The sequence below is a fragment of the Talpa occidentalis genome, unplaced genomic scaffold (assembly GCF_014898055.3).
Source record: "Talpa occidentalis isolate TD23 unplaced genomic scaffold, MPIMG_talOcc4v2.1 talOcc4.3, whole genome shotgun sequence".
Lineage (NCBI taxonomy): Eukaryota > Metazoa > Chordata > Mammalia > Eulipotyphla > Talpidae > Talpa > Talpa occidentalis.
The window spans coordinates 43,460,212-43,483,392 of NW_023603184.1; the positions used below are offsets into that span (position 1 = coordinate 43,460,212).

General features: G+C 44.2%; 1 non-coding gene across 1 annotated transcript; it reads right to left on the reverse strand.

Moving 5' to 3' along the window:
• Window positions 1-951: 951 nt before the first annotated feature.
• Window positions 952-1,053, reverse strand: LOC119256395 (U6 spliceosomal RNA). Its single transcript, XR_005127735.1, has one exon. It is a non-coding gene; the product is annotated as a U6 spliceosomal RNA (small nuclear RNA).
• Between the last annotated feature and the right edge of the window lie 22,128 nt (window positions 1,054-23,181).

The window sequence follows — 23,181 nt, forward strand, 5'->3', positions numbered from 1 at the left end:
CAGTCCAAACTTTACAAAAGTCCTTGGGGAATCTGAAATGAATCATGTTAAGCTCCTGTTATAAAACAAACAGTGCTCTCTTTCACAAGCCTGTATCCACAGCAGTCTAGCAGCGGGGGTGAGGGAAAGGAAAGACAGGGAAAGAGACTCAGCCCAGGGCTTTCTTCAGTGACCAGCAACTGTCTAGGCTGAAGGAAAGCAGTGTCCAGAAAGATTATCTGGGGGAAAAAAAAGATTTCTGTAACAGCGGGCCATCACGCTAAGAGTAGAATCTAGTTCTTAAAGAAGCAAGGCCTGAAGACTACCTCCTCCAGAAAGCCTTCCTTGATTTCTCTAGGCAGAAGTGCTTCAACTACATGGCTCCTCATCTTTGCCTCTGAATAAAGAAAGCCATCTCCTAAAATGCTGTCTCCTCACGGCTCTGAGTGCTCTAATATTGCACCAATCTTTTGGGCTGCATTGGAGATCTTTCGGATAGCCCTGGAATTGCTTAGTCAGAGCTTCCCTCCACATGCTGCAGGAACTGCTGTGCAGTAAGAGCCCTGTGGCCACTGCCTATTTGCTGACTGATTGACTTTTTGAAGTTCCTCAGGCTCCGAGTCTGTCTTCACACATTGAAAGAAGAAACACCATCTGCTGTAAAAGCGCAGGCTTTAGGAGCAAAGCCCAAAGTAGGAGACAAGTTGGTGGGCAACCATCCACAGGACATTAACTGGCCCCAGATACATTCCTTCAAGCTGAGTCCTAGCTGGGTGCTCTTCCTGGAGGCGGAAGGCAAGCACAGAAACCCTGGCTCCACCATTACTAACTGGGAGCTTTGGGCAACTCACCTCATGTCTCTGTGCCTCGGTTTCTTCATCTGAAAACTAGAGACAATAATAGAAACGACATATGGAATTGCTGGGAAGGTTATAAGATGACACATAAAAAGCACACAGCACACAGTCCTTAAAAAGGAAAGGAGGCCTCATGAATTTGCGTGTCATCCTTGCGCAGGGGCCATGATAATCTTCTCTGTATCATTCCAATTAAATCAACAAGCAACTATAAACCAGAGACACTACGGGGGTGGAGGGGGGAGAGGAGGGATTAGGGTCAAAATAAGGGGGGTGGGAATTGTATGGGGAGTATAACCAAAATGAAAATGCATACATTGTGCAAAAATGAAAAATGATGTAAGAACTATATAAAATAAAATATATTAAACATTAAAAAAATAAATAAAAATACTATCCACCTCCCCCCCCCAAAAAAAAAAATTGGTGTTCAAAATTAGCTGGTAATAGAAATGATCATGTAAAACAAAAAACAAACCAAAAAAAAGGGAGACAAGCAGGGAGGGAGGAAGGGAAAGCAGCATAAGAAGTTAAGTCCTTACATAATTTTAGGCCAAGATACACAGGAAATGCATGGAAAGGGCAAAAGAGGGGCCAGATAAATGGAGTGCATTTACAGAGTACTCAGTAAATGTTAGTTATCATTATGACATTGCTAAGTACATAGATGTTATTTCATTCCGTCTTTTAATGACCTTGTGAGATGACCTGATTTATCAGATGTTAGACATAAGGAACCTGGAGCTTTTCCGCAGGGGACTGGTAGAGCTGTCTCCCCATTACGAGTTAATAAAAAGACAAGGGAGCAAACTTTGGGACAGCATTTGGCATTATCCAGTGAAGTTAAAGGGGGCAGGCTTGCAATTCAGTAATTCCACAATCAACAGATAGGCATACCCCAAAGGCCTCTACAAAAATGTCCACAGGATCATGGATAACAGCCAGACACCGGGAACAACTCCCAGCCCCCTTGGCAGTAGAATGGATAATTTCTGGATACTTGTACAATGGAATTCTATACCAGCAAAACGAACAAACTTGAACTATACAAAATTGGAACGAATTTTAAAATCAGGGTTTAAGCAAAGAGGAACAGCCATACGAGAATACTAACATGATTCCATTTACACGAAGTACAAAAATAGGTGAATCTGAGTGATAGTTTAGGCACACCCACTGAGCTGGCAGATGGATAAAGAAAAGAGAGATGGCATTCTCACCAAAGGCAAGGGAGTGGTCACCTGCAGGTGGGGGTAAACAGAAGTGTGGGACTGCGAGAGCCTAAGAAGGCTTTGGGAGAGTTATCACCGTTCTCCTGCACTCTGTGGTCAGGGCATGGGCGTTCATTTGTGATTACATATACGAGTGGCATACTTCTTGGTATGAAAACTATATATCACAATAAAATATTCAAAAAATTCAGAATGAAACAAAAAGACAAGGTTCATCTTCTAGTGAGAATATCATATCTGAAGTTAAAGCTGAGACTTGGACAGAGGAGAACAGAATTCAGCATGCAACTCCAGGCCTCGAGCAGTGACTCAGCAGCTCTGGCTCCCTGCCCTGCAGTAGGAAGCATCCTTCACATGGGTCTGTCTCCTGAAGACCCAATGGGTCCAGGTCCGGCCTGGGTGCTTCAGGACATCATTGCTGATACTTATGACAGCACTCAGTGCAGCCATCAATAAGTCATTCTACAGCTACAGAAATAAGTGATTGCTTCGATTCTTCCCTGGTGAGGAGTGGTAGGGACAGGATTTAACCCAGATGTATTCCCATGCCTTTGCACTATTTGCACTGCACTCCCCAGGCCCTTCTGCACCAAATGCATGGCCTTCAGGAAATTTTCATTTTTTAATCCAAAGACTAAATAACGATGAAATAATTTTGCATATTCCCAGAGCATCAGAACTTTGAAGGGTCTTAGGTTACATGTTCTTTCCTCCCCTGTTTAGAGGTACAGAACAGTGGGAAAAGGCAAAGAGCAGCAGAGGTGCCTGTCCCTTTGATGGAACCTTCACGAAAGGACTGAAACCCTGCTGAGCTGGATGGCTCCTACTCTGGCCCATTACAGCCACAGGGCTGAACCTTCTGTCTCGTTGAAAACAGAAGAAGCTGAGGTAACTTGGCTCATAGGGAAATTTGTGGTAGCCTGCCCAGAAGTGTCCCTATGACCTGTGGAATTTCATTGGACTTCTCTGAGGCCCAGACCCTGGCAAGGTGCCATACTGTGACTTTGACTCAGAATGAGGCAAGATACCTGTACAAAGCTCCCAATAGCGTACCTGGCACATAGTAGGCTTTTCTAAATATGTGATAACTGAATTTGCACTGAATGGCCTAAATGATTCAGGAGTGAGAGCAGGGACCTGCAAACTCTCCCTCGTGAGAGTTCCTGACCTCCTCCCTTGTGGCCAGTCCATGTGGCCAGGGACCCCAGTATTAGAGTCCTTGCACCGGAGACAGAGGAGGACATTTGACAGGCTGCACAGAGTAAATGGACAAAGATCTTTCCAAGGTTTTTATACCTTGGGGATAGACTATTTTGGGTGTCTCAATTGTATCTATAATTCCATCCCTAAAGTCACTTTGCACATCTTTCCAAGGGTTCAAAAATAAAGCTCCTGCCCAATAGAGGCAGTAAAAGGATTTTCAGAGAAAAATCTTCAAATACTATTTTTAAAAACCACACACACCTTTCTCCTGTCTCCATCTTCACTAGAGACCTTTGAGTTATGAAGTGCACTTAACACCATTAATTACCATGGAAACTACAGTATCTTCCACAAAATATGGTCAACTTTTTCTGCAAAGAGTTTTTTTTTTTTTCCCTTTCAGCAGGGACTTTGAATAATGGGCTGTTTTTGTTCCTTTGTGGGAAGACAAGTTTCCCTTCCTCCACTCCACTCCTTTTGATGTGTTACTTCCCTTAGCCACAACCCTCTGATAGCAGAAGCTGGTTATAGGTTTCAAAACTGAGAGAGGGGAAGAATGTCCTTTGAATTCCAACTTGCAGCTAATGTTATCGGTGGGACCCAGGTGTTCTGACCTGTTCTTTAGCAACAATTTGAGCCTCAAGATCTTATTGAGATTCATTTGCAAGAACTCTAGTAGCACAGAGTAACAATATTTATAAGAATTCCTATTTTGCTTGAGTACTTATAATACGATTAATAGCTTTTATCTAGCACATAGTATCTAGCACATAATAGCTTTTATCTTGCACATAGGGACTAGTCTAAGTACACTATGCATGTTAACATATTTAGTCCTCACAGAAACTAGATATTAGGATTATCCCCATTTGACAGATGAAGAAATGACTGAGACACAGAGAGATTATTCCATCTGCCCAAAGCATAGAGTTAATAAAGGCAGGCAAGTCAAGATTTGAAATGGGCCCTTCTAACTCTAAATACAGACCGCACATTTTCTACCATGCTTCCATTACCGTATAACCTTCAGCCAGTAACAATATTATTAATGAATTGATTAGATGATTAAGTATTTATTAACCCCAACTATATGCCAGACGCTGCACTGGGTCTTATTTCAGATTTATCTACCTAGCAAACTCAGCAAGCTGAAACTCTCCTGAGAAATAAGAATTTTACAAAAAAAAAAAAAAAAAACCTCGGAGCCACCCAACATATCACAAAATTCACACTTTATTTCCTTGAAAAATACTCCCCCAGCTTTATTATTATCTCTATATACAATGCTAATAAGTTGTTCATCTAAAAGCAGAGATGTAGAACTGGATGCCAGATCTGTCATGCCCTAGCTACAGCCTCGTGGGTGATTTACCTAACTTTCCCAAGATGGCTTCCCATATGAAAATAGGAGGTCTCTCAAGAGATGGTTTTGAAGATAAAATGAGTCATTTAAATCACTAATATTAATGTACCAGAGGTAAGTATTCCAGTAACTAACACCTAGTAGGGAATATCCAGTTATTATCAGCAGTCCTTGCAGCATTATTCACTCATTGCATAAGCACTTACTTTGCATCAATAATTTCCAGCACACTGTCTATTTGCATTCTACTCTGCTGTCCATCTGAGAAAATGCCTAGGAAGTGAGTTGCAGACAACCCATGCGTATGGTGAGTAAGGAGGCGCAGGGAAAGCACAGGGTAGGCTCACAAATGTGCTTCCTACCTGTGCTTTTCTGGCTGCAGGATGGGGAGGGAGGAGATTTAGCCTGGGCTGAGGTTATCTATCAAAGATACAAGTTAGGAAGTGGCACAGCAAAGATTTGAACACACATCCATGTGACTTCGACTCCCACACCCAGGAAAAATTAGGTTGGAGATATTTGTCCCAAGAGGGGAACAGAGTCACATACTCTCAAGTCATTGAAGGCTGACCTACACTCTAATTTTGCAACTTTCAAAAGTTCTGCCATAATACTTGCTCTTCTAATTGAGGATGTCTGGTTTCCAGACATTAAAGAAAGGAGTGATCCCAGGAAATATTAATCCAGCATTAGACACGATTCAATTTCTTAATGACATTTGCGATCATTATGCCATGATCCTAATTGAAAATGAATAATTGAAAGTCTAATTATTACAGGAGTCCATCTATCTATCTAGAAGCAACTCAAGATAACAACTTGCTAGGCAAAGACTTTCATTCTCAATTGTTTTTAAAATCCCATAGGTATCTGATTATGTACTTATTTAATGTACATGCATCTCTTTAGGCATTGCGTTGGGGGAAAGTTAAAAGTAAGAGAAAGTAGGTTTTTTTTTTTCTTTTTTGAGAAGTTGTAAGTCTTGGACTTGTGGTCTGGCAACATGGTAAGACTGAATTTACAGGATCTCCCTTCCCGTGAAAAGCACATAGAAATGTGGGGCAAAATAAAATGGGAAAAATAAGGAACATTTAATCAGAGCATTAAAGTGAAAGAGCTGAAGTTATGGTATCCCAGGAACACATGAGTCAAACAAAGCTTCCTAGGTAGGGGCCAGGTTTGCACATCCACAGGGGAAATGATGCAGAGAGGTCAAACAGAACCCCCAAGCCCCTGCAAAATGACAGCAGCTTGGCAGGCTCTCCTCCCTCAACCCCCCGAGATCCCTGCCCGTCAAGCTTTAGAGGAGGACAAGAAGATTGGCTTTGCTCACAGTTTGAATAGAAAACAAGATCTCCCCTGATCTAGAAAAACTCAAACATCTGCCTTGTGAAGAATCAGGTCCAAAGTTACACCACCTGTGGGCTTCCTCAACCAGGAAATAATGTCACAACTGGTCCAGGACCAGTGAAACCTCTGGTACTTTGTCAAAACAGACACAAAACATCTCTATCGACCCTGTAGGGATGCTACTATAACCTTGAATGCAGGGAAATCCCACTGGGAAAAAAATAACAATAAAAACACATCACCTTAAGGTAAACTAACAAAAAAATGACACAGTCACCAAACAAAACATTTTACCAGCAGGCAAAACAAGAAGGCTTAATGGTCTTGAAATACTAAAATAACCTGATAGATTACAAATGTATTTAAATCACTAATAAAGTCATTTAAATCACTAATAAAGTCATTGAAAGGTTAAAAATCATATTTCAAGACACTATGAAACACTAAAGGGAGATTTAAAGAAAATAAAAAACAAATAAAGCTTGAGAAATGTAAAAAGAACCACAGCCATTAAAATTAAAATTCAGAGGCTGAACAAAACAGCAGATTAAATACATTTGAAGAGATACAGTGAATTCAAAGATAGGTTTGAGGAAATTTTCCATAATGGTGCACTGGAAGCTAGAGAGAAAATATGACAGATCTGTTCAAACAAAGGAGGATAGAATCAGAAGACCCAACATACAACCAATGGAAATTTCAAAAGGAGAGACTGGTAGAAAGGAAATATTTGAAGAGATAAGAACTGAGAATATTGCAAAATGAATGACTGGCATGAAACCATAGAATAGTAAGTGCAAGGAAGAAAATAGCAAAAGCTCTAAGTATTAGTTTTCTTTAATTTCTGAGAGGGGTCAATCTTTGGGAAGCCAAATAATTAAGAAATTAGAGTCCATGGACTGAAAGAAGCCCAAAGACTTAGCAAGCATCCACGGAGACAACACGCTCTCTCAAGCAATTCTACTTTCTAGCATCTTCCATGAACTACATAATGTGACAGACTATATTCTTATTCCTATGTCTTTCACCCTCAACTCAAGCCCTTTGCCCTGAACTCTCAGTGATGGCACAGGGGTGAAGAAGCAGCTCCAGCAGACTCGCTAATTTAAGCAGGATAAGAAACTTCATGGAGCAGGTCTGGATCCAACATTCTGACTGAAGCCAAACCCCGTAGGCCCAGTTTAGATCAGCTGATCCCCAACCGACCCCCAAACACATGACACATGGAAATAAATTATTGTTTTCAGTCACTGTATTTTCCAAAGAACTGTTAATGCTGCTTGACTGTGGCAATATTGTCTAATACATATATTATCACAAAAGACTTCAAAGCTCTGATAAGACACTCTTGCCCCCATTTTACAGTTTAGGAAATTCAAAAGTTCCAAGAAGCAAAAAGTAATGCCGCTTGCCCACGTCACACTGAGTAGGTTCAAGAACTGGCCCTTATTCCTTCTGGACAGTTGGAACTTTGAACTTCTCTATCAAAGCACCTGCCAATAAGTGTTCATTGGGTGAATGGGTGTGGGTGAATGGGTAGATGAACGGACAGATGAATGATAGCCCGTCCACTGGGACCACAAAGCCCCACCTCACTCACCCAAATTCACACTCAGGGCCTGACCACAGGGACAAACTCATCAATGGACCTGAGAGCATCATTTACTTTCAATGAGGTGTATGCTACATAAAGAATTTACCCAGAAAATGAATCCTCTTCATGCCGGGAAGAAAACAATACTGGAGTGGAAAGTCATCACAGCCTATCAGACTCTTTGGCCTGCTGGTGGTCCTCGTGGCCCAGCAGACCGCGTCAAGAACATGACCTCTGGAGTGTTACAATAGGCAGCCCATGAAGGCCTCATCTACATGGACAACACGGAGCTGATCTGCATGTTGGTGCATGGTACTAAGCAACTGCCAGAGCGGGGTTTAACTGGTAGAGCCCCCCTGCCCTCATTACCCCTGGGATGCAAAATAATTAATTGCCTTGTTCTACTTGGGGTACGAATAGGCAGACCCGTCTTGAGAGGTTACAGAGGGTCCCCTGTTCATGCAGTGATGGATAAAGATGTTCTGACTCTTGTCCCTCAAAATAAATGGAAATAACATTGATGGTAAAATTAAAATACTTAAGAGTTGGATACTGCTTTTGATTTCATGAAATACTTTAAAATTTATTTCCAGTACTTTAGGGAAAAAAAAAATTTAAACTTAGGATCTGAACAGTCTATTCAGAGAACAAATACAAACAGCTAATAAACATATGAAAAGATGTTTGGCCGCACTGATAATTAAAGAAATGCAGATCAAAACAATGATTTTTTTTTTTTCCTTTCAGGCTGATGAAAATGGAAAAGATTGTTAATCTCTTATACTGTGGACAGGAGCACAGGCTGGTGCAATATTTTCTGGTACCATTTGGCAATAACCATCAAAATTGAACTAGGCGTACTTTTGGGTACTAGTTCTATGATCAGGAAATTACTCTCCAGTTACACCCATCTCTCTCCCCCCATGCTGTGATGGACATAAGGAATTCACCAGCAAGCTAACCCATGAGCGCTAACAACTTAAGTCTCTGTGAGGGGAAGGCAAGGTGGGCAACCCCTGGTCCATCCCAGCAATGCAAGAAAATGAGCATTAACCAGAGTGAGTTTGTTTGTAGTGACAGATAGCGCAACATCTCCTGGTGTGTTGTCAAGGGACAACGAGGAGTAAACAGTGGATAAAATGACCCCTTTGGTGTGAATAAAACATGGAGAGAATTTTTTTTTCCTGGAAGAATAACAAAAACTCTTTTATGGTGGTCCCCTTTAGAGAAAGATAACGAGGAACATAAAATGAGTTACATTTTGTTTTCTTCTCTGTGTTCCTTATACTTTCTGGCCAATCATATTTACCATTTTTTGAAGTTGACAGGGCAGTGATATTAGGCCATGTGTGTTTTTCTTGCCCTTGCACTCATTAAACAGCCAATAAATGTTACAACTTATTATAATAGTATATGTTCATTTTAATATACTCAAATACAGGAGAGAGGGAAGTTGACTGGAGCACAGGAGGGACCCTTGAAACTTCAGGGGAGACTGTGAATCCTACCTGAGTTTCTCCAGAGAACAGGCATTGTTTTCTCCTGCTGGTAATCAGAAAAAGGACAGAAACTGGGGCTTACGAGGAGGGAAGGAAGAGTGGAATTCAGGTCAGAATAGATGCTTTCACATGTGGTCTTGGAAGCCTCCAGGGAAAAGAGGCAAAGTCCCAGAGTCCTGGAGGGGCATGGTACGGCAAGGCGAGGCGACAGCCCGGGAGAGCAATGGAAGAGCCATTTAGAGTGTCCTGGGTTGAGGAGCATGGGCCCTCTCTCCACGGGTGACAGGAAAGCACTGGAAGCTACTGCAGGGGGTGACCATGGAGTTAGGCAGTTTGAGGAGGAAAATAAAGGTAATTGATTTTTCCATCTCAAGTGCCTGAGTTTATTTTCCCGTTGGACTCTAAAGCGAGAAACACAGACAACTATTCTATCTCCTCTACTACTTGGCATCTAGCACAGTTGCTGGCGCACAGCAGCACCCGTTTATAGAAGGAACAGGCTATACCGTCTGCATAGCCTCATCTCTCCTTTTCCTTGTTTGCATCTTCCAAATCCCTACACAATGCAGCCGGGTGTCCTTTCGAGCCAGGAGTCCACTGGCAGAAGTTATTATACATGCAAAGAAGTTCAAAGAACTCCTCCTGGAAAAGCTGACCTATTTCACCAGCTAGGCGATATCTGAGCAATAAAGATTCATTTGACTCTATTAGATCAAATGTAAAAATAAAATTAAAATTAATTAAAAACTACAGCATACCTCTCCTTACAAAAACACCTTTGATGTACATTCAGCACACTGAACAGAGGCGGTTAGGGAAGGCAATGAGGTTTCAATTATCCTGGCTACTGGCGGAAAGAGATAACATGGATAAAAGAAATCCACAGATAATCAAAATTAGAAACCCTTTATTCCGTCTCTCCATTTCAACTTCGTCCTTAACACGCTCTCGTGAGGACCTGGAAAGAATGCTCAGGTTTGTTTAATCTTCCCTTCCGTCCCTTTTTCTATAGAGGTAGAGGTGTTGAAAAGGTAAGGGAAAGAAATAGCCTACCGTGAAGACTGGCTGTGTATTGGTCGATCGGAACTGTCTGGCTATTTTCCTTCCCTCCCCACCCCTAGATCTTTTCTCTATCCTTTTCTTGCTCCAAGAGGCTGACCTTCTGAGGCAATAGCAGTGAGAGGCTTGACTTCTGGTTGGGTTTCACCAATAGGAGGCGCCCATCTCAGAGGGCAGAGGAGAATGAGGCAGACATGTTTCCTCCCCCACTATTCCCTGCCAGGCTGTGAGTTGGCAGGGCTGCTTTCTTCTTTGTGAGGCCACAGTTCCTTTCCAGCATGCTCACCTGGAGATGAAGCTTTCTCTCAGTAACTACTCTGCCCCTACCCAATTAGGCCCAGGGGTGATAATGGTTCTACCCTGTTGCTAATTCTCCATCCTGTGCTCTCACTTATTGGTTTCCAGAAACCCTTGACCTTCATTCAACTTTCCTCAATTACCCCATTTGAGCATGCCATCATTTCCTGCATTTACCACATAATGTCTCATTCAAGTGTCCACACTTCCCAGGGGCTAGAGAACCTCAAAGAGGATAATTAATCTGCCTGGGGTCACAACTTTAGGAACTGGTAGAACCAGAATACCAAGCCAGGACAGTCCAACCCTAAAGCTTAGAGATCTGACAACTTGATCACATCTCTGAGAAACCAAAGCTCGGTGAGAATTTGAAAAATGATGCCATCGCAAAGGAACCCTTTGAAAGTTTCATCTCAGAGTTGAAAGGATTCCAAAGGCTGGGTCTCTAAGACCATCCATGACAGGTATGTCTGGATCTGGTAGGAAACTTGTCTTTTATGAATTACTTTGTCTCTTGAATTTCAATTCTTATAGGCCTTGCTCCTGGACTCTGAGTCTCACCTTCAGATTTCATGACTTCCGTTGGGTTATAGTGTTTTCTGGGCTTGGGTTTTGGGACTGAAGTGGCCCTTCAGTTAGGTAACAAGTCAATCCTCTGTCAGCCCTCATTCATCCATTCCTCCATCGCTCTGCAATTACTAAGGGATTGTTCTGACCCAGGGCCCTATAGAATTGCCAAGGTGAGCAAGACATGGCAGGCAATGCAGACACACTCACAGGTGACTGTCACCCACTGTGGAAAGAGATCTGCACAGATAGACTGTGGGTGTAGCAGAGGGCGCCTCCACTCACTGGGATCAGGAATGATCAGTAGTGAAGGCTTTCTAGAGTTAGCCTCCCTGGGGTGCATTTTAAAGGATGAGTAGGAGAAAGTGTGGTGGGGGGCTTGGGAGACATGCACTGAAGGTGTCCAAGCAGAGAAGGTAGCCTGGGCCAAGGACAAAGTGCAGGGAATGCCAGAGTTGCAAGATTTCGGAACTCAGGATGTGTCCAGGTGGTGGGATGTGGGCCGGAAAGGCAGACGAGGCTCTATCACAGAACTAGGTTGAAGTTAGTAGACTAGTGCCCAGGCTCTAAGCCAGTCTAGCAGTTCAAGAGCTGGATGCTATCTCCTAAAGGGCTATTTTATTTCTCAAAGAGCTTACTTTTAAACATTTCAAATCTATGTATAAGAAAAGTGAATAGTTCAATGAGTCCCACGGACCCAGGGTTAGAGTCCTGTTCTTTAGTCTCCTCCAGTTTCCATCAGAATTGGACTGATGGCCACCAAACCCACTGTGGGTACAAAGGTCCTCAGCTAGATGGAGAAGACAGTGTTGGGGTGAAGGACCCAGCAGAACATCATGCAAGATGCCCCCCGAAACCTAATGGCTAGCCAATACCGATCTATTTGCTTCTGTTTCCCTGTGCCTTGGAAGGGTGGAGGGCCAGGGGCACACAGCTAATGCAAGAAAAGTAATAAACTACAAAGAACTGACAGGTGTCTTTGGCCCATGAGCTGCCAGACACGGCAGCCAGGCAGGCCGACCCTTCCCAAGTGGAAACTGCTGGAGTAAAGGAGAAAGCACAGGTGAGGAGGCAGGCGTGAAGAATCTCCACCCAGACATTACAAAGGCCACTGAACGTGTTGTTCAGGAGGGAAAACTTCAAACTGAACTTGAGTCCAGAGAGTATGCCGACTCCATAAATGCTATCATTAAGAATCATCACAGATAATGTGGTTTTAATTAGGAGGGTTGAGATACTGGCAAATGTTCAAAAGCCTTTTCATCTGAAAATCCAATCCACTAGCATGAGGGGTATTTAGCTTGCATAATGCGAACATGCTGAGGTGGAAGAGTTCAAGCCTTCTTTCTGCAAACATCTGGGAGGTGAAGGTTACTCCATTCACAGTAGACTGAGAAGTTGGAAAACTTGGGCTTATCTCTTTACATAAGAAGAGAAGAAGGTTTTGTGGCTTGTCTCATGCTAAGACAGAAAGGGCTTTGAGTCAGAGTTCTCCATCCATCAGGTACCAATGGGTCCATACGAGACCTGGGACAAAATGTGCCACCTTCCTGAGCTGTGGTTCCCTCATGCATCAAAAGGAGACAATTAAACCTACACCCCACAAAGCTATGGGAAGAATTAAATGAATTCACATCTGCACTGAAACAAGAGACCTGGTACAGATTAAATGCTCAGAAAGCATGAACTTTCTTCACTTTTCCTGCCTCCTCACCTAGTAGGCAGCTGGGCCAGTATCCAAGCCAAGTTTTTGTGAAGCCAAGGCTAATCCCCTTTCACTATGCCATACGACCTCATCCTTTGCCAGCGTGGGTCAGTACCATGTCTTATTTCCTAGGGGTCAACTTTGCAGTAAAAGTGGCTTTGACCTGTAAAACCAGTCTCCAAATGTGAGAAGTTTCCTGCCTGCATCTCTAAATCCTATCAGCTTCCCGCACCAGGGAATCTTTGCTGGCAGTGACTCTATTAAATACCAATAGATGGCCAGGCTTCTGAGCAGATCACATAATCCTTGTCTGCTAATGGAGCCAGGGACTGAGGTGGATGCTGTTATTTCAACCAGGGAGGCTGAGGAAAAGGCTGTTTGTCATTTTTTAAGCAGGTGCACCCCAGAGTCTCCCTGGCTCCCTGACATGATGTGTCTGTCACTTTGCTCATATGAGTTGCCCACTTTTCCAGGCAGGCAAATCATCGTCAAACTCATCTGCAGAGGAAAAAACCCAAGATGAGCAGTCTGGGGCCACATTTCAGTCCTGGCTCCACCACTCACTAGCTGCACAGGCAGGGCTGGCTTCATCACTTGTCTGTCTTATTCTAAAATGGTGATGATCCAACTTATTCGGTCCACAAATACAGACTATCTACCGTGTTCTAGGTCATGTAATCATTGCTGGAAATATTAGGATTTATTCCTAGGTGCTAATGAGCTCCTATTTCTAAAGGTGTTGTGGGTTGTTCCTAGGCAGGGATGTAGAACAAGGACACTGCTTGGCCAAGGGAGAGTTGGTCCATAAACTACCTGCCCAGACTATACTGCACAGCTGGGAGGAGGATTATGTTAGATAAAGGCTGTGCACTGTAGCATATTGTTCAAAGACACGTTGTTATTTTCTTCTCTCCAATTTAGCAACAAATAGTGAGTGTCCACTATGCACCAAACAGTAGACACTGGACTATATCAGTGAAAAAAAGAGAGAAAAACCCTTGCCTTCTTGGAACTTACATGCTAGTGAAGGGCACCTTCACCCATCCATGCTTCCCACCCACTCACCCAACCATCCATCTCTGTGCCCATTAGTTCATCAAACACCTACTACCTATCCAGCACTGTACTAGGCACTAAGAAAGAATTGAAAGAGAATAGGCGATTATCAGGCACTATGGTTACTCAAGATGAGTTGACACCTCACTGCTAACAGGCAAGATGCCATCCCTTCTGCTCACTTCTTAGAACCACCAGTTGAACAACACTCTCATGCAAGAAACAGTAAAGAATCATATTAGTGAGACAGACTCAGGGCTACCAGTTGGAGGGCTGTGGGTGTTGGGAGGGTAGTGGCTTTGCATGGAATGTTGCACATCTTCTGTAGACTAAACAAGTGTCGTGCCTCATAGAGAGTTGTACACTGTTTGTCAAAGGAGAATAGATACTGTAACAAACAAAAAATAATTACATTAAGAGCATTGCTGATTTGATAGTAACCCTCAGGCATCATATAACACTAGGTTTGGGATTAGGGCAAGGTGACTGAGGCACAAGGGACAAAAAAGTTAAAAGAGGTGCTTGCTTTCAAGGGCTGCCCCTGAAGTTGCATGACCCTGGCAGTGAGTATTACTTAAATTTTACTTTAGGTGCCTCTCTCCTATTTAAACCCATCAAAAGCATAACAAGGGTGTCCGTTGCTGAACATATGCTCTACACCTGGCAATGTGCTCAGCATTTACTATGCCTGGAATTATCTTATTTAGCTTTTATGATAACCTCACAAAGAAGATATTAACTCCATTTTATGGAAGTATAAACTGAGGCCACAGAAAATAACATGGTTCACTTTAGGTTATAGCATCTTGAAATGTATGGAATATCAGATCTTGCCGTTCTCTGTCCAGAGAGCCTCCCTCAGGGTGAGAAATATGACCTATTCCCTACGGCCCAGCAAGCAGTCGTGTGCCTCATGTTGCAGACACAGCTTGTGGCCTCCTCCACCTGCCCAGATAGCTCATCTCGTACAGCTCTAGGCACTCCAAGTCTGCCCTCTCATCACCAGAGGGTCCCCACTGCTCCCTTGGTCCCCCTGCTCCTGGAGCAGAGATGCCTGAGGCTTTTGCCAGGCCCTAACCCAGATAATGCACAATCTGCCTTGGAGCATTCCATTCTTCTAGAAGCTTCTTTTGGTCAAAGAGACAATTGGGCTATGAAAATGATGTTTCCTAAGCCTCGTCTCTCTTCTTGGAAGCATAAAAAAAAAAGGGAGAAAATGAAGGCACTTTGGGAGAACAGCCATGTCAGTGTGTGTCACCTTGGCGCCAAAGTGACTATAATTGAATGACAATTTGCTAGTTTTCCATGAGGCACTGAGGCCAGTGTTCCTGTTTGCTTTGACCTGATGCATGTGGAGAGGAGAGCCATGCAGACAAGCCCCTGTGTATGGGAAATTTCTGGGCACAACCTTTCCCTCTGTGAACCCACATCCGACCCTCTCCTGTTCTGAGTCCAACATTGCACAGTATCTGGCAATGGATTTCCACAAGGCAGCGAGCTGTGAGGTGACCTAGCACAGCTGCCTGCCCATTTCTGGGGGTGCAGGAAGCTGTAGAATTGCACCCCACAAACCTCGCCAAGGGCTGTGGAACAGTCATGCATTAGGGGCCACCTCTATTCCCAGCCCTGTGCTGAGGTCCATTCCCTGCTATTCCTTCATTGATGCTCACCACACTCTCATGAAGCATGAGGAGAACAGGTGTGGCCTTTTGGAGGGAGTGAAAATGTTCTAAAATTGATTGTGGTGCTGGTTTCACAACTCTTTGAATCTATGAAAGGTCACTGAGTTGTGCATAGTACGCTTGCTCAGTTATATGTCAATAAAGTTGTTACTGAAAAAGAAAGAAAAGTTAAGTAAGCTGTATTACTAAGAGGACGTGGTTAGATGAGATGGGGCATGTTCAGGGTGTTATGGCTGTAGACAAGAGGACATGGCTAGAAAATATATTTTGTTGTTTTTTTAATGCTTTTATTTATTTTGCCTAGAAGAACTGGGGTGTAGGCCAGAGCTGTGGGGAGTGAGAGGATTCACCAGAGACAGAGTGAGGAGCAGAACAGGTGGATCTGCTGAGGGAAGCAGCGGGCACAACAGTAGAAGTCAGCTGCGCTGTGTGGGTAGCTCCCTAGCCAGAGATCTAACTCAGGCCAAAGTGGGGATAGCTCCAAGACTTAACCCCTAGGCCACCAGGGAGGCCCATAGAATCCATATTTTCTAACTCAAGATCTCAGTCGGTCATGAAATGAAAAGCAGCACCTGCTCTCAAGAAGTTTTTCAACAGGGAAGAGAAGCCAAATACTCAGATTATTTAAAATAAGCTGGAACCAGGTAAATACTCCCTGGGAGATTTAAGCAGGAGCACAGGAGTTTTTCAGACCAGGTTTCAGAGAGCACAGACACTAAGTTGTGCTGGGAATGCAACCCTTTTGCTCCCACTGCCTTCCACAATGGGTACAGAGCAGATCACATGTCCAGTCTGGAACAGGGGATAGATCTACTTAAGCAGCCACCCCAGGCACTACAATATCAGCCCCAACATGGCGACAGGGCTTATATGTCAGATGCTCTTCTAACGTTGTCAGATACAACAGCGTATTAGCTACTTGATAAGGGTTTGGTACAGCCATTCATTCATTCATTCATTCATTCGTGATTGAGTACCTGCTATGAACAGGGTGCTCTGCAGGTACTTATCTCTGAATTCCTGAGTCAATTCTGAAGTCATATATTCTGTCCTATTGCATTTTTGAGACTATTTGATCCAGAATATATCCAAAAGGGCCTAGTACAAAACCGCACCTGTGAAGAAGGCCGCTCCACAGTCCTAGGGGGCAGAACTCCCTTTAGACTGAAAGGTCAGAGAAATGAGGTGACATGCCTGAGGCTGTATGCTAATAAGTGGCAGAATCTGGATCCCAGCTCTGGTTTTCTGACTTGAGTTAACACAACCTCTATCCACTGTAGCCAGTGACGTGATCCTGTCTCACTACCTCTGACGTTGCTCTGTGCCCTCCTTCCCTAGGACCTAAATTCTGTAAGGTCACTGACGTTGCAGCCACCCTTGTAGTGAGTGGCCACATCACAGAGTAGTTAGGAATGAGGACTAAGAATAAAACACAGTTTTATTCTCAGAAAATAATGGAAAGGAGACAGGCCCTTGCTTCTGGATTGCTGACCCGGGTTCTGGATGCAGCTATGTCATTAAGTCCAGGTATCCCTGGCTTCTTTCTGGGCCTCCGGTTCATCTTCTATGAAATGAAAGGGTTGACTTTATGTGGACTTTTGCCCTAAAACTCAGCCCAAGTCTGGTCCCCCCACTCAACTTGCTGTCTCAGGGCTGTAGTCTGGCCTTGAGTTCTGGGTGCACCGTACCCGTGACCCTCAATGATTCTCAGCATCCTAGGAGGCTGCCTGCCCACACAGAGTTGAGGCTATACTCCCCAGAAACCTTGTTCACATCTGACTTCATCTCTACTCTCTCCTGTGTACCCAGGAAACAGCTAATCCCAACTACTTGTCACTATTTTGGGGCCCACGGTACCCTCTGACTCAGAGCAGGCACCCAATTATGAATGAATGAATGAATGAATGAATGCCTGTATCACAAGGCTACTAGTCTGCCTTCTTGACAGAGTTCTGATTTCCCCAGTTCCTGGGGGTTTGTGCTAGGCCCTTTTGGATATATTTGGGGTAAAAATAATTGGGGTTAAATGTTCCAAAAAGTGCTGCAGAACAAAATATATGACTTTAGAACTGACTAGGGAAATCAGGGCGCTACATCCCTGCAAAGCAGCAGGACACACACAGCCAAAACAGAGAATCCAGGAGACTGAAAACGCTGGACAAACAACAAGGCTCACAGGGGGTATTGCACAGACCAGACATGGGGCTGAATCAAGCCTTTCACTTTTGGGTCTGGCTGGCTTTGAAGCTCATTACATTAACACTGTTCACTAGACCTTTCTGCAGCGACAAAATGTTCTGTAACCTGTGCAGTCCAATGTGGTACTATTCACACGTAGAATTCAGCACTGGAGGTGTGGCTCAGGTAACTCAGGGATTATATTTTTAATTTTCTTTTAACTAATTTAAGTTGCCCATGTGGTTGGTGACAACCTAGTTAGAGAGCTCAGGTCAAGGCCTATATCACACAGCCTGACTGGATAGATCCACACCTGGCTTGAAGGTGGTGGCCTTCCGACTCCACCATATAAAAGCAGGGCATGGGAGTTCCACCTATTGCTACCTGAGCAGGCCTGGCTCTGTGGTGCTCCCATGGCCTCAGTTCTGCCTCTTAGCAATGGATCTCGTATAAGTAGCTGAGACTCTTTGAACCTCAACTTTCTCATCTTGCATCTTCACAAGATCATTGGGGGAAAATGGGAAAACATGTCTGGGAATTAACTGACACATAACGGGGATTTAATAAGCATTGGTGGCCTCCCTTATTCCCTCCCTTACCCAACTCTTTACTCTTGATGGGCCCCCTCAGAGCATCGGATGGAATTGCATACTCACAACCATCTGATGATGTCTTGAGATTCCAACCTGCCTTCTCCTGACTTGGCTTGGTTCTGAACTCCCAGTCTCCTCAGCTCCACCAATGAACCCTCCACTGGACTGGGCCGGGATTGGAATACAGAGGAAGAGCAGTTGGGTACCACTCAGGACAGACTGGCTTACTTATTTTTTTTTTTTTTTGATTGTTTTTCCTTTAGCAGCAGGGATGCTACGGGTTTGGAGATGAAACTGTTTAAAAAGCACAGATCTTGACAAAACAAAGCCAGGGCCTTCCTCCTCTACAGCCTCTCAAATATCTTCCCTGCCATCCCCCCAAGACAAATAGTCGGGCAGACCTCTGAGTTCCTCCAAACAAAGATGTGATGCTGCCAACATTTGGTTTCTTGTAACCTCTGGATGGTTGACAGGCAGTCATGAGTGTGGTCCGTGGAGACTCCGAGGGGGTCTGTGGAGAAGTGTGTGATCACAGCCCAGCAAGGGTTTCTTACATTTTGAGAAAACCAGCCTGCGGGACAGATTACCTTTTCCCGAGGCAGAGATGGTGCAATGGAAGAACAGGCCCTGGAGCTAGGAATTTGCAGCGACACCGGTCTGTGAGCACCCAGATATGCAGGCACCCGCTTGTCCCCTCCTAGATGCAGCAGGTCCTGCATCACACTAGGGAATGTCCTGGGGGCTCAACTTTCTCACCCCCCAAAAAATGGAGTCAGTAATTGATCCCTGCCTCCCAGAGCCGCTGTGGGAGAGCACACAGCGGCTGTGCAGTTGCAGCGTGGGGGTGGATACAGTTTATTGGCGTTTCCCTTGTGCTTCCATGAGCTTTATTCACAGACATTAGCCATTGATCTGACACTGCAATCTGGACCTCTCTTTGAAAATTACCAGATTCCACAAAAAACATCTGGCTTGTAGCAGGGAGCCCCCAAGGAAGTGGACGCCAGCCCTGATGATTAAATTACTACTACCCCTGGCTAGAACCGAAAACAAAGTTTATAAGTGTAAACTGCTCGTTCCATCCATTTCCCCCAAAGCTTTGAAGCTCAGCCTCATTCCCACCCCCATTTCCTCACTACAGCAAGAAGAGATGCTTCGGAAATGAGACCTCAAGATGTAACTCTGAAAACAATTTAAAAAGGAATGTGTGACACAGCGAGCGGTAGAACTGCTTGCAGAAGCAGCTCAGGGCATTAGGTGAAGAGAGCGAGAGGGACTTAGACTCCAGTCCTCGCTAAGTCCTGTTTGATCTTGGCCAAGTTACTTAACATCTCGGTGTGTTTTGAGTATCTCAGCTGTAAATCAGGGAGGGCACCTACATGGAAGAGTATTTCTGAAGATTACGTGGATGGAATGACACCTAAAGGTGATTGGTATAGAAGGCACTTACTAAATAGTCATTTAATCAGTTTGAATTGAGTCATTGCATTGCATTCCTCCTCCCCACCCTACCCCCCCAATAACTTTGATGAAAATTTAGCTTTTCTAGCTCTTTCCAACCCACCTGCCTAGCACACCATTCTTTCCCAGTGGCGCAGTGGTGAGAGGAAGATGGAAAGCATTTGGCCAGAATGCAAACCTCATTAACTCCTCTGTCTCTCCATCTGCTATCTATCAGGAACTCAGTGCAAGGAGGCAGGTGACCAATAAAAGCCCTCTCACTTCCCTTTGTGTCTGGGCCAGTGTGTGACAGTGCAAAGCTGTCCACAACTCTGGGCCCCTGTCAGGGCTCTGCTCCAGCCTGGCCTTGTAATTCGTAGCTAGAGAAGGGGCTTTTCTGAGCTCAGAAAACAAAAGCTGAAATTCACAACCAACTCAGAATCGGCAGCCAGACCCAGCTGGCCTCCTGTGTAGGTCAAGAGAGAGTCTGAAAACCAGCAGATGACACCAAAAACATGGTGGAGAAATCAGGTTATTATTCACAGCACAGAACCTCTGATTTCAATGAATTTCCTTATTCCTCAAGGACACTGAAAACATTGCTTGCTTTATAAAAAGAGATCTTCTGCACTCTAGTTTTTCAGAAACATACAATTTGTAGAAAAGTAAGGTATCAGGAGTTCATGCAGGTGGTCCATGCTCAACAAGTGGGAGCTGTTACACTCATTCTTACACTGCTGATTGCTGAGAACTCCCTTGGGCTTTTTGTTGGTGGGGAATAGGCCAATTCTGAGTTTCCTGGCAGCCAATGCAAAGCAGCAAACACGATCAGTTTTACAATTCCCGGTATCAACAGTGTACATGCAACACTAACCCAGGATAAGTGCAACCGTCATAGGAACTGAAACCAGACAGCAGTACCTCCTAGGAATCCTCCCAGGGCAGGCATTGCACAATGCGAAGAAAAAAGGTGGTTGGAATACACCTTTGCAGAAAAATGCAGGGGCCAGCTCTCCCAAGTTACTGTAGTTCCTACTTAGCAGTATCTGACTAAGGAGAAAGCAAGCTGCTTTCTCCCTGAGAAATGGGGGGCAGCAGCAAAAAGAAGTAGCTGGAAGGGCTGCTTCACCTCCCAAGCCCCAGTACCCCACAACCATCTTTTGGCTTTTGCGTTTTGTCAGTAAAGGAATTAGTGTATTATTAATCAACCAATCAGTCAAATAAGCCTCATTACCATTAAAGAAAAGAAAGTAAGCTTTATTTATGCAATTATAAGGCATTTAAAAAAAAACAAAGAGATTATTATTAATACTTGAGCCTGGCAATCTTCCCAGAGTGGTAAACCGACAAGGGCTTTGTTCTTGAAGAGGCAACACAGTGGCTACAGATTCCAGCACCCCTGCTCCAAGACCCTGATGTGCATGGAGCCTCCTGAATATTCAGGAAGGTTCTGAGGGCTCCTCTGCCTTCTATGCTGTTTGAGGGAAACAGCAGTGGGTCAGGAGGCAGACAGCTGGTGTGCTGTGTGACCCTGGCCAAAATAAACAGTCTCTCTGGGTTGCAGTTTTCAGGCGGTAACAGCTTAGAAACAACTAAAATCATCTGGTAGCACTTTAAAAAAAAAAAGTTTTGGCTTCCATCCCTATTTCAGACCAACTGAGTTGGAATCTTTGAGGGTGGGGCCCAGGAAATGGTATGTTTCAGAATTGTTCCAGATGATTCCAGAACACACAATTGCTCTTTAGGTCCATTCTACCTTTGGTCTTACAATGCTTGGAGTTTCTTAGAGATTTCTGATCTCTGGTTCTAAAATACAAATGTCTGCAGCAGGCCCACAGGGAATCTAAGGAGTGAAGTGGGCCAGACATGGGGGAAAAGGTGACCATCTGTCTTAAGACTAAATGTAGCAGCTGTCAAGTTAGGTCATTTCAAATGGTCTGAATCGAGCAGAGAGAAACAAGTGCTAGTGAGGATGTGGAGAGAAAAGAAACTCGTACATTGCTGGTGGGAATGTGGACTGTTCCAGCCCAGTGGAAAAGAGCACAGATCTCAAAATATTCAAACTAGATGTAGGGGGCCTCCCTGGTGGTGCAAGGGGTTGAGCACCACACTATGGGGCGATCCGCAGCCTTTGCAGCACAAGTTCGATCCCCAGCCGGCCAGGCAGGTACCCACATGGCACAGCAGACCTCTCCTGACTTGCCCGATGCTCCCCATAGCAGTGTACTTTGGTGAGTCTTCCTGTTCTGTTTCCCACTCTGTCTCTGGTGACTCCTCTCACCCACCACACCTTTGGCCTGTACCCCAGCTCTTGTATGCATAAATAAATAAATAAATAAATCTTTAAAAAAAATTAGATCTAAGATTATAAGTGTCTATCTGTTGAAAGTAGAACCACCATATGATTCAGTATTTCCACTCCTATGTTTCTACTCATGAAGGCAACACCACTAATTTGAAGGGATGTGTGCACGCCTATGTTCACTGCAGCCCAATTTACAATAGACAAGTAGTTACGGAAACAACTTAAGTGCCCAAGGTCAGATGAGAGGATTAGGAATATGTGGTATAGACACAATGCAATACTACTCAGATTAAGAAAAGATAAACTCTTGCTATTTGTGACAACATGGATGGATCTGGAGGGGAATTATGCTAAAGAGAAAGACAAATACCAGCTGGTGTCATTTATATGTGGAATCTAGAGAAACAAAACAAAGACAGACACACCCAAACTGATAACAAACCCTAGAAATCTGAAGAGTTGAGGCTATGAGAGGTTGCAGGGAGACAGCAGAGCAGGGAGGAGACACAATGGACTACAGAGTACTATGAGGGGGTGCCCTGGTGGTGGGTGTGGTGTGGTAACATACACCTAAAGGGTGTGATCCTAAATTGCTTACAGCATTGCAAACCAGAGTTGACTCAATAAAAAAGTAAAAAGGACACATGTTAAGGGAAAATGCAGATGTCCAAATATAAAGGATCCCTCAAATCCCTCAGCCACATACAGCCCCAGTTTAAGACCCCTGACGACTGACAACCCTCAGACCCCGAGCTAGCTCCCTGGCCTATAATGCAGTCACTGCACCCTTGCTGGTGACACATGCAGTGTCTTGGTTGACTTCACATCAGAAGCCCAGGCCCAGAGTGGGCATTCAACAAACACTGTGGATGAATGAGTGAGTCAACAGGTCAGTCTGAATGGGAATGGGAGTACCCCAGACATTCCTTGATTCTTCAGTTTCACATTATGTATGAAAAGGCTAGGAGTCCAGTCTCTCTAATACAGTAGCCACTAGCTACATGTGGTTATTGGGCCCCTGAAATATGACTAGTCTCTATTTGGTTTGTTCATTATGTACCACATATGTAAAATATACATTTTATTTTTTTATAGATTATTTTTATTTATTTATGCATACAAGAGCTGGGGTCCAGGTAAGAGGTGCAGGGGGTGGTGAAAGGATTCACCAGAGAAGAATGGGCAGAAGAACAGGCAGACTGACTGAAATACATTGCTGAGG